A 10,443-nucleotide genomic window follows, 5' to 3' on the forward strand; every position below is an offset into this window, starting at 1 on the left:
TGCTAAATAATCATTCTTCGTTTCTCTATTCCTCATCTACAACACGATAGTTGAGTTATGTAATTATATTCTATGAAGATTGGGATATGTATGTTCGTTATGTATTTCTATTCTATTTGCCATGTATTGTGGAGCAATATAATTTCTTTTTCGTCATACGAACATATCATATTTTTTCGTCTTCTAAAATCATATTATGTAATATGATGTATGCATACATTACATCTTTCATTCTTCACAGCCCCCATGAATGTCTCAGGTTATCAATTATGTGCCAATGTTTCTTAAGGACATCAAAGTCTCATTCAACATCCTTTCTAACTCTTTGAGTTGCCTTAAAACTTTATTCGTTTTTTTTTATCATTTGGACTTGTCCATGATTTGACAAATATAGAATATACACTATATATCCTAATGACAAGAACATACTCATACTTATATGATGCTTATGGCTGTAAACGAACCGAACGAACATGAACAAAGGCTTGTTCATGTTCGTTCGTTTAAGTTAGTTGAACAAATGAACGAACACGAACGGATAAACGAACGAAGTTTTCTTGTTCGTGTTCATTCGTTTAACAAATTGTCTTGTTTATGTTCGTTCGTTTATGTTCGTGAACATGCTAAACGAACATAAACAAACGAACATGAATGAACAAAGATAAACAAACACAATTGAACATATATGAACATAAACGAACTATAATATAGTAATGTAATAAAAAACAATTGAAGATATATGAACTTAAAAAAACTTAAACAAACAAACATAAATGAACGTTCATGAACGTAAATGAACGAATGAGACCATAGTTCATGTTCGTTCATTTAACTAAATGAACGAGAATTTGTGTTCATGTCCATTCATTTATTAAATAAACGAACATAAACGAACTTCCCGCCGAACAATTCATGAACGGTTCGTTGAACGTTCAGTTCGTTTACAGCCCTAATGATGCTCCATTCACTTCAAATGGATAGACATGTGTAGTTCCAATATAGATGTTGAATATCAACGACTATCAATAACATTAATATCATTGTTGGAGCTAGCATCAACAAAGAATGCATGTCAAATCCATAAATTTTGTGAAACCACTGCTTCTAAAATTACTTTTAGGTGTCCATGATCACTTCACATATATTGGTTGTGCCATGTATTTAGGCAATTAGCTCATTACCAATTGAGAGAACCAATGCTTCCATGTATTCTAGGAAAGTCATGTATGTTTACATTTACATGAGCCACATACAATTTTTGAATGTCATTGAATGTAAGCTTATGCAAAATATCGTGCATTGAAAATCCTAATGACACATTTAAAAAACATATAGACGCTTTCTTGTGTGGTTCGCACATACATCTTCAAAAACCTCATTCCATGAATTAGATGTAGTGTTGTATGTTAATAGACTAGCGTGGTTGTGATTTTTTAATGGAGTGAAACCTTTTTACCTCCATCAAATTTTAATTGGAAAACTTGATACTTCCTCTCCAAATCATCAACTATATGTAGGAATAAATTTTTGTATATTCAAAACCGTCTTCGAAACCGGTACGCTTCATGCATAACATACTTGACAAAGTAGTCATGTACGAGATGATCATGTGTAAAACAACTTTTGGTTGTTTGTTTCATCATTCTCTCTCAAACTTAAACTTCCGACTGCAACATTTCTTAGAATTTCAATTGTTTATTTCATCATTCTTACAACAAACAACGATTCCTTCATCGCCCAATTATTCGACAACTATGAAGATAATGATGGCATTTCATTCACAATTGAGAAATGAAGATAGAAGTATGCTTAAAATCCTAACGTATATGTGGTGTGTGTGTGTATATATATATATATATATATATATATAAGTTGGAATATTGAAAAGTAGGGGAGGGTTGTCGCATTTTTCTACCGCAAAAGGCAAAGCAGTGTGGTGGAGCTTTGGGGGGTGTTTACCACATACCACCACAAAAACCTTACCTTCACCTAAGTGGCTCACCTCTCCATACCCTACAACTAAACCCTTGAGAAAATCACTTTGTTATATTCATTCCCCTTAAAGTCACTTTTGAATTAAAGAACCCAAATTTAAACCACAATGGAAAATGTTGTTGTCACAAAACTCGACGACCAACAATCTACTTCCCATTTGTAACACCTTATCGGTAGGTATCCCCGTTTGATTTAGTTTCCATCCAACCAAAGAAAGAATTTCTTGGACCTTTGATATTCCTAAGAGAAGGTTCATATGGACACATTCACTGGTTAGTTCATATTTGTAGCATGATTTATGGTTATGTTTGTGCCTTGATTTATCCTTAATATGCATGGATTTAAAATTACTTTTGTGAGTTTTTATCTTCGTATTTTTTTCTTATCATATTAGGATAAAAATGTGAATACTTAAACATCGATGGAGGTTGAAAACTAATTTGAATAGAAACGAAGAATTATAACATCTTGTTCCGAATCGATTCCTAGTCTGAGGCTGTGGCCTGAAGATCAGTCATCATAAGGATTAGGGATTTTGAAAAGGTAAGATCTAGGCCCATTTGGGTGTGGGTGATGTATTAGAAGTGATTTGGGTGTTTGGTTCGTGTTTTGGAGCCTAGGGGCATTTCAGTAAAGTGTCGGTTGGGCTTTTGTGGAAAATAAAATTTTGTATGGAAGGTCTTAAGAAAGGTATGAGTTGATAGAAGTGTAGGGCTTCTCGTTACCTTTCCATTGATATAAGGATCGTCGGAATCGGGCTTATAACGAAGAAGTTATGGCCTTCGGAAGTTTCATGGTTTTCAAGCTTAGCCGAGTACATGGGGCGTACACAAAGAGTACGCGGGGCGTACTAGTGAAGAAGGTAGTACACGGGGCGTACCTTGGAGTACGTTGGGCGTACTGACCAGGATGGTCGCGAATGTTCCCCGGAGTACACTAGGCGTACGCCAGTCAGATCAGAACCCTATTTTAGGGTCTTGGACCCTATTTAAGCTCCTTATCTCATAACCTAACCCTAATATCTTTAGCCTCCACCCTCAAAAACCTTAGAAATCATCCTTAATCATTCATGGAGGCATTTTGAGCTTATGGAGTCCATTTCTGGAGTGTTTGGCCCATTTCAAGAAGGTGGAGTTTGATGCAAAGATGGGGATCAAGGAGAAGCTTATGGATCTGGCTTTTGTGACTCATCATCAGTTTGATGAAGGTATAAAGCTCTGAACTTGACCATTGAATGCTTAGATATATTATGTTGAGTTTTTTGATCTTTTTGGTCCCAAGAATGGAGCTTTTTGGTTTCAAATCCATTTTTAGGCTTTGGGTTGCCACCCTTGCTGCTAACTGAGTCCCTAAGGTAGAAAGTTGCCATATTGGAGGTCTTAATGGGTTCATGCAAGAGTTGTGGTCATTTTCATGGAAGTAGATTGCTATACTTTGAGTTTGGGTTCATGTGGGTCATATAAAGTCACCAAGTCAGTGACTTTATGGATTAAGACGTTAAGTAGAGCTCAGATCTGTAATTTGGTCCCTTGGTTTGAAGAATTAAGTGCTTAATAGCAAAAAGGACTTAATAGAGGAGTACGTTGGGTGTACAAGATGGTACGAACAACGTACAAGTCACGAACCTAGTACGCGTTGCGTACAGCTGAATACGCCCTGCGTACTCAGTTAGAATGGGTTTTGCTTATTGGGCTTTGGTATGGGCCAGCTGTTGGGCTTTTTTATCTTGGGCCCATTGGGCCATCAGTTTGTGGGCTGTTAGTGATGTTGGAAAAGGCCCCGGAAGGATTTGGGCCCAATTTGGAAACTTGGGCCATGGTTTGGGTCATGAGTTTTTAGCATTTTGAGCTTAAGTGTTTGGATTATTATTGGGCCATCAGAATATAGAGTGTGTTGGACTGAAAAGAAGGATTTGGGCCTCATGGCAAGACCCATGTAGAATTTTGGGCCCAATTTGGAAAATTGGGCCATTGATGGATTTATGGACATTATAGTATTGGGCTTTTGTTTTGGGTTTGGGCCTTAGTTTTGGATCATACTGGGCTAGGGGTAGAATGGTCATTTTACCCCGCATGCATGGATTAAGGATTATGGTATGGGACCCAATTGCTAATTGGGTGTATTGATTGGTATTGATAGCTTAGGAAGTGGACAGGGCAGCAGTTAAGGATTTCTTTCAGGAAGCTTCTGCATTCGAGGTGAGTCTCCTCACCATACCAATGGGTCTAAGGCACCAAGGTTGGCTCATTTATTTAGTTGTGATGATTATTAGGAATGTGCTATCGATACATTATGGATTTATGTCAAGACCATGTGGGGGTTCCCATGGCAACTAGTTATATGTTGTATGCTAGTTGATTGTGTGATATTTGGTATGCTAGTTGTCTTTGTGATACTTGCATGGAAGACCTCGGGGGGTTCCCGGGGCACCTAGGTATAAGACCTTGGAGGGTTTCCACGGCATCCTAGGTAAAGAGCTCGGGGGTTCCTGTAACGCCTGTAGATTAGGGCTAGTCAATTTAAGGACAATAAGCGTCAAAAAATGAATTTTTTGATGGAAGATTATTTTGAAAGAATAATCTTAGTATATGTTACAAGGATCCCGTACATATAAAGAATGCTGAAATCCGAGTTATAATGAAGAAGTTATGACATGTCGAAGTTTCGCGATAGAACCGACACGACGCTGAATGATGTAAAAAGTGAATTTACGTTAGAGCGATTTTTAGCCTTATCAATCTAAACGAAAGTTGTATAGTTTGTTAAACCGTGAGCGTGCATAAAAAGAACGTCCAAATCTGACTTCGTATGAGGAAGTTATGATTTTTCTAAGTTTCGACTTAGCGGTATGCAGCCCGAATACTCGATTTGAGATCGAGCGGTTTTTAGCAAAAACAATATAAACGAGAATTGAAGATCTCGTTATTAGTAGTGCAATGATAAAAAGACAGACGAAAACGGACGTCGGATGAAGAAGTTATGAATTTATAATGGAGTTTTCCTGTCCCGGCATACTAAAATAATATAATAAAAATAAAGTCAAAATTAGCCGACGGAGTCTAAACGAAAGTTGTAGATCGTAGTCTCACCTACGCGGGGATATAAATAACGTTGAAAACGGAGCTCGTATGAGGAATATATGAATTTTTGAAATTTATTAAATAATTAAAGTATTTAATTTAAATATAAATTTGCTATTATCCGAAAGTGGGGGGGGGGGGAGTCACCGGCCTTATCCACATTACGCCCAACGTAAATCGTGAATCCAGCCCCTATATAAAGGGTGCAAGGCTGCCTTATTCCTTTGCTCATTTTCTCTTCTCTCTCTCTCTCTCCCGTTTTACCTCGATTTTCGTGCAAGAAATATCCCGAGCCCCGAAGCAAGTCCTGAGGCCCCGAAGATCCCGAGAAGTGAAATTCCTAAGCCGAAGTTTTGCCCGCGAGAAGCCCGGTTTTTGTGAAGATCTTCCAGATCTACCGAAGAATACTACTTTTACAAGCCGTAGTGCTATCCGAGCATCGTCTAATCAAGTGAGTGTATAGTTACTTTCTTCTAACACATAAATATAAAGTATTAGCTATGAAATACGTGCTATGTGTTATATATTATTTTTCTATTTGAGATGAGCTTGGAATTGATGTTTTTATACGGGTGTTAAATGATTTAAACTGTGTTTGTATTTATATCTACAAAAATGTTGGGTAGAACATGGGTAGATGGAATAGTTGGTGACGATGTGACTTCATGCCTATTGAGTAAGCCTTGGTGACGATGTGACTTCGTTCCTATTGAGTAAGCCTTGGTGACAATGCGACTTCGTGCCTATTGTGTAAACCTTAGTGACTATGAGACGTAGTGCCTATTGTATGAACCCTGGTGACTATGTGACGTAGTGCCTGTTGTATAAATCGTGGTAGCAAATGGACTTTGTGCCAGTTCCTTAGGTAAATCCTTAGGAATGAATGAATGAAGGATAGTTGGTTCTTAGGGTAAACCCTTGAGAAAATAAAGGAGATATGGGGATGGGTATTTGGGTCGATTGTTTGATAATTGAATATAATAAATGTATTATTGTGGGTTGAAAACCCTATATGCTCACCAGGCTCCCAAGCCTGACCCACTCAGTTTGCTTTGCATTACAGGTAATGGCACAAGGGTATAAGTTGGTGGACTTGACGAGAGATTTTGGATTATAGATCAGTAGTTAGAAATAACTGTTGTAAGGTCTATTTTATATTGTTTATGCTTTTGGTCTGTATCGGAACATGACATCCCGAGGTTTTATTATTTAATGAAAATACATTCTCTTAAGAAACGTTTTGATAAATTTTATCATATTTTGTTTTGGGAACAAATTCCGCAACTCTTTTAATCAAAGGGTTACTCTGATTTTATAAAGCAAAGCATAAACAAATCGGTCTTTTCTGGCCGTGAAGTCGGGGATGTCATAGTTCCCAAGGCGCTAGGGTTTAAGATCATGGAGGGTTTCCATGGCTTCCTTAGTTAAGACCATGTGGGGGTTCCCATGGCATTGGGCTAAGGCCATGTGGGGGTTCCCATGCACCCGGTGTAAGACCCTTGAGGTGTAGCACCCGGTTCCTGGTACGTACTCTTTGTGATTTATATTTAAAATGGTGCATTTTTGCCTTGGACTCGGCGAGTTGAAGGACCAACTCGCTGAGTAGGAGCGGGATAAGACACGGGGTCTGAACTTTGGACTCGGCGAGTCAGGTCCCGGACTCGGCGAGTAGACCCTGTTTGGGCAAAAACTCTAATCCGGGTGTTTGCACCCTATTTAAACGCTCTAACTTGGCCTCCGTTGTCCCTAACACTTCCAGAGAGCTGTAGAACGAAATCCTAGCCCCCATATTGTTCTTGAGAGTGATTTTTGGCTTTGTGAAGAAGGTTTGAAGCTTAGAAGAAGAAGGAAGAGGTTGAAGTGTTCAAGGAGGGGAGGTAGATCCGGAACCTACACTGTGAGAAGCTTCCATTCAGGTAGAAAAGTTCTTACCTTGATCACTAGTTCATTAGATCCCCTTTTTGTCCCAAGTTAGTGGTTTTCAAGCCCTAAAACCTCAAACTCCATGTATTTATGCTCTATGTTCTGAAAGGACTTCAGATTGGGACCTTATGGACATCTTAGAAGTGTAAAGTCTCTGTGGTTGGAGTTATTGAGGTCCCTATTGAGTGTATGACCTCTTAAAGAGCTTGGATTTTCCTTCTTGAGCTTATAAGGCCATGCATGCACGTAAAGTTTGCAACTTTACGTGATAAGCATGCCCTAGGAGCATAGATCTATGGCTTAGAAGTGTTGCATGTCTCAGATTTGGTCTGTATGGGAAGCGGGTTGAAAGGACTCGGCGAGTCCCGAAGTGGAACTCGGCGAGTTCTATGAAGATGGTCTTAGACTCGTCGAGTTGGATAAACAAACTCGGCGAGTCCTATGAAGATTGCTTGGAACTCGACGAGTTGTTCTTCAAACTCGGTGAGTCATATGAACTGTCACTGAGTAAGAGGGGTTTAAGTGTTGAAGGTCCAACCCTTCGTATATGCACGCGAAATTAGGAATTTAACGTGTAGCAATAGTCCCAGAACCCCAAATCCTCTTAAGGGATGCTCTGGTGAGGATTTGGAAGCGAGTAGGAGATCTGCTCGTGGGGACTCGACGAGTTGTTCTTGGACTCATCGAGTCGGATCACGATTCGGTTCTATAGTCTCGAGTAGTGAGTTAAGGGTGACTCGGTGAGTGGGAAGAGGGACTTGGCGAGTAGGACCGGGTTAGTAGAAGAAGGACTCGGCGAGTCTGTGCCACGACTCGGCGAGTCCAGTCAATTGGAAGTTGACTTCGACCAAGGAGTTGACCTTGGAACAGGGGTGGGTCAGTCAATTGACCTAAGGGTATTTGTAACAGCCCAAAATCTCAAGTATGGTTAAATTGCATTTTGGGGTATTTTAAAGGGGAGACTCGGCGAGTTGGAGCCAGACTCGCCGAGTAGGATCGCAGAGTTGGTCGCGGGTTCGCGACTGGACTCGACGAGTCCAGGTATGGACTCGGCGAGTCGACGCTGTTCAGCAGAAACCCTAGCCGTTTCGTATTGGGTCGTATTTAAGGGTTGTTATGTCGTCATTTCACGTCTTTTGGCCGATTGTGGAGAACCCTAGACGACTGTGGCATTTGGAGCAAAACTTGGAGGCCATTATGGACTTTGAAGGAATTGTGGTGCAAGAAGAGGAAGGATTTCGGCCAAAGGAAGAGCAAGGGGGTCGAGTTCTGAGGTTTGGGGACGCAGAGAGTATGTTTTCAGGTAAGGTTTCGGATCATTCCTGTTATTTTGATGTGTACACGAATTTAGGGTTTATGAAACCCATTTGGAGATTTGATGGATTATTATGTTGTTATGCAAAGGTTTCTACCTTAGTAATAGGATGATTAGAGGTCCAGAAGTCCCATGAGTGTGTATCTCGGGAAAAACGTATCTCAGGAAGCAGTTGGATCGACTGCATGGCGTGGACTCGCCGAGTCGGATGATCAGACTCGGCGAGTAGCTTGAAGATTCACTGGGACTCGCCGAGTTGTTCTTCAGACTCGGCGAGTGGAGTCGGGGTGGCCCCGCGATTCTTCCAGGAGTGACTCGTCGAGTCAAAGAGGATACTCGACGAGTAGAAAGGGAATCTCAGAGGATTGAAGGACGACCAGACTCGCCGAGTCGCCAGGGAACTCGCCGAGTCCAGTCGAGCTGACATTGGACTGTTGACCAGAGTTGACTGGTGTGATTCTTAGGGTCAGTTAACGTGGAAGATAGAAGTATTAAATAAGGGATATATGATGTTACAGGGAGCTTGCAGCTCGGAGGATCAAGTGCAAGGGATTTTAGGAGTTGCTATCTTCTAGTGACCGCGAGGTGAGTCTTCTCACTATACCTCACCCGGAAGGGTTTGATTGTGTGACCGGAAGGTCAAGTATGTTGTGTGTTATGTTTATATGCTATGAATGGAAAGTTAGTTGCTACGCATGATATACATGCTTATATATGGGCCGGAAGGCAATGTATTATGTGACAGAAAGGTCAGGTATGATATATGATATATGTGCTTTATGTGTTAGAGTATTTGTATTATGTGTTATATATGTGTGATGGACCGGAAGGTCGGCGTGGGTAAGGCCGGAAGGTTTACCCAGCAGGGACGGAAGTCCCCTGAGACACATGGACCGGAAGGTCGGGCCGGAAGGCGATATTATGTGGATCGAAAGATCCGGGCCGGAAGGCGTATGTGCGTAAGGTATATTGGGGAACTCACTAAGCTTCGTGCTTACGTTGTTTATGTTATGTTGTTTCAGGTTCTTACAGTAACGCGGGATGGCAACGGTTCGATTGTACACACCGAAGAAAGAGTTATGTTTTGGAGGATCCTGGTCTTCTATTATAATGAAAAAGAAACCATGTTTTGGAAATTCGAATGTAAATAGGATTTTAAGCAAGTGTTTTTAATATTAAATTGATTATTTAAATGAAAATTTTGTTTTTGGAAATCACGGTGTTACAAATTGGTATCAGAGCCTTGGTTTGAGGGATTCGGACGCGCCTACGGGTAAATCTGGACTCAAACTGAGGAAGTAAGAAAAAGTTTTCCAAATAAATGGTTTTCTAAAAGTGAATAAGAGTTCAAAGAGAAAGCAAGAAAGAGCAGTGTGTACAATCATCCAGAGCCAAACGGTGATTTCCCAAAATACCCTTACTTTTGTATTATGAAATATCTATTATGCACTTTATGAGACACTATTGCATGCTAGAGACAGGCTAAGTACTTCACATCTTAGGACTAGAGTGGCCTGATTTGTGATGCCTTAGTCTAGGGTTTGCTGTTATATGTGCGTTATGCTTTTATGTGTATGTGATGAGTGAGAGTATCTAGTTAGAACGCACAAGGGGTAAAGCTACGGAGTACAGAGGTACTTCCGAGGATGAGCCGAGAAGGTGGAGCTACCACAGATGGGGAGTCCTATGTATGCTTCAATGCTCGAATGCTGCTTGCTTTGTGCTTTGTGGAGTTATCGATGATGGGAGTCAGCTACCAAGTGAGTATGACGATACTCAGGAGGTAGAGGGCTGGCATCATTGGGAACTCTTCAGCAGCTGATAGCAAAGAAGTGGGAGGACAGCGGAAGGGACTAGGGAGTAAACCTAGCCAGATGAGTGCGCTGGTAGAGTAGAGGATTTCGCTGGAAAGCGAGCACGCGCGATGAGATTGGTGAAAGAGCAGGTTTATCAGCTACTTAGGGACTCTGGAATGGTCCGTGTGGAAAGTATGGGTAGATGTGGCAGGTAGTATGGGCCCGTACTACTGAAAGCAGAGGACCCATACTTGATACAGGGGGCATTCTGAAGGTCCTAAGGAACAGATTGAGGGGTGATGTTATGGTTCGGATACCATACATCGGAGCGGAT

The sequence above is a fragment of the Lactuca sativa genome, chromosome 8, assembly GCF_002870075.4.
Source record: "Lactuca sativa cultivar Salinas chromosome 8, Lsat_Salinas_v11, whole genome shotgun sequence".
NCBI lineage: Eukaryota > Viridiplantae > Streptophyta > Magnoliopsida > Asterales > Asteraceae > Lactuca > Lactuca sativa.